This window comes from Penaeus japonicus, unplaced genomic scaffold, assembly GCF_977035675.1.
Source record: "Penaeus japonicus unplaced genomic scaffold, GWHDUDI00000001_assembly GWHDUDI00000009, whole genome shotgun sequence".
In the NCBI taxonomy this organism is placed as follows: domain Eukaryota; kingdom Metazoa; phylum Arthropoda; class Malacostraca; order Decapoda; family Penaeidae; genus Penaeus; species Penaeus japonicus.
In genome coordinates, this window is record NW_028234411.1 from 6,467,841 (window position 1) to 6,470,340 (window position 2,500).

The 2,500-nt window shown below is 34.2% G+C and overlaps 1 protein-coding gene across 1 annotated transcript in view; it reads right to left on the reverse strand.

The window, feature by feature from the left end:
- Positions 1 to 2,500, reverse strand: part of Phlpp (PH domain leucine-rich repeat protein phosphatase) — a 48,147-nt gene that overhangs the window by 10,920 nt on the left and 34,727 nt on the right. The window lies entirely within an intron of this gene.

Sequence of the window (2,500 nt, forward strand, 5' to 3'; positions counted from 1 at the left end):
GATAACTTTAAGAAGAATAAACAAGAATTACCATTACCAACAACAATACTAATGCTACACTAAAACTTATAATGATACTACAATCAGTACACTACCACTACTAATAATAACAACAACAATAGCAACAACAAAAAAACAATATAGAACACCAGTAGCAATATCCATAATGACAACAGTGACAACAATACCAACAACAGTTATAACAACAACAATGCATAGAACATCTAGAATAAAGCCACGTGGCAAGAGACAATACGAGAACCTACTTTTGAGTTTAATTTATACACTGAATTGCCACATTTTTTTTTTATTATTATTCTTATGGGGAAATTATTTCGTTCTCGGTACTTGATACCTTCTTAAGTATATGGTGACTATAATTATGTCATTTTTTTATAGAAAGTGGTACTTCATATATCAATTCCGATTACGGTGAAGTTATTTTATACCAAATCATTAATTTTAATAAAAGATCGTAACAATAATAACAATGATAATAATAATGATGATTATTACCCTAATCACAATTATAATCATATTGATGATAGTAATGATAACAACAATAATGATAATAATAGTAATCATAATCATAATATTCATAATAATAGTAATAATAATAGTCATAATAATAATAATAATTGTCATTCTTATAGATAGCTTTTCCGAAAGTAACGATCTATGCATTACGTTGCACAACAAAGATTTTCTCTCAAGGTAAAAACTCTCATTGCAATTTCCATCCCCACGTTTCACCTTGCAAAGCGAATGTCGATACCCATATTTAGAAGTCGGTCACGATTGCATGTCAAAGCCTTTATGATCGGATGCAATGTTTTACGCAACACCTGGCGAGATTACGATCTGGGCGTGACAAATGACAGGGTGTTGATATTTGGTGATTGCATTGATTTTGTACACGTGTATGAACACTGTGCAACCTTAACCTTCTTTTCGCAACTGTATATTAGGTGTGTCTGATTGTCTGTTCAGCTACCTTTCTGCTTTAATTTATGTCATACACATAAAGACACACACACACACACACACACACACACACACACACACACACACACACACATATATATATATATATATATATATATATATATATATATATATATATATATATATATATATGTGTATGTATATACACATATATCATATATATTATATATATATATATATATATATATATATATATATATTATTATATATATATATATATATATATATATATATATATTATATATATATATATATATATATATATATATATATATATATATATATATATATATATATTATAAAAGTCATATCTCCGTGCTGGTTTTAATATCTCCTTTTCGGAAGATCCTTACAGGTCTCGGTAACTTCAACTCCCGAGATAAAGTGAAATCAAACAGTTTTGGATATCGATCACCACCATCAAAACAATTGAAGAAGAAGAAGAAGAAGTAGTAGAAGAAGAAGAAGAAGAAGAAAAGAAGAAGAAGAAGAAGAAGGAGAAGAAGAAGAAGAAGAAAAAGAAGAAGAAGAAAAAAAAAAACACGAGAAATGTTTGACGTGAAAGTCAGAAGGAGATGACCGTGCAGCATTACAAACGGCCTCCTTGCACGTATTACACGTACCTGGAGATGCGCCCCGTCCAGTGCCAGGACCTTCGGACCTTCCTCCTCCTCCTCCTCCTCGTCCTTACTCCACCGCGAAGGACTCAAGGATAAGCGAAGGGCTCCCACGTTCACTTTATCCCTCAGAGCGTCCTGCCTCTCGCCACCAGAGGTCGTCCCGCCCGCGCCAAAGGAACCATCGCTTACTCTGCTGACACTAACCATCGCTCACAGCATTCTTTGAGTAGGCTGACTGATGCCTTTTCCATCTGCTATGGTATGGTATGGTTTTCCTGCGTCTGGGCGTTGGGGTTTCAATGTGTTTCTCCCTTTTCGATTCTGTTATATTTGTTGTCTGTCACATCACGTTTGAGCGGTTTTGCGAAGGTCGAAACACTCGTAAATACAGGCCGTGTGAGGAGTAATCAGAACGATATACGTATGATTAAATATGTAGGTTATATATCCTCAAAACTTATCATGCGAAACGTTAATTTTACATGTCTTATGACTCAAAACGATGGCATATCTTTTAGTCATCTATCGAGTCACTCTTCAGTCGGTTAGCTTCGTGTGCCGAATGGGAGATTTTCAAAAACCGAATTCCTTTTCTCTTCTGGAATATTGTCACAGCTGAGTACTTGATTGTAAACCATAAGAATTTGGGATGTCACAAGATGCAATAGATTCCATCAGCCAAGTCAGGCTATGTTTCTAAAGTTCCAGGAATATATACACACATTATCTTCCCATCCACATGTTTAACGGCCTGGGAATCATCATGGTTAAGAAAAAGAAAAAAACTATTTCGAAAATCACAAGAATCCAGTTACATCATTCACACTGGTTAGAGAAATCGCAGCAGATGTAAATCACTGTCTCAGTCTAATTGG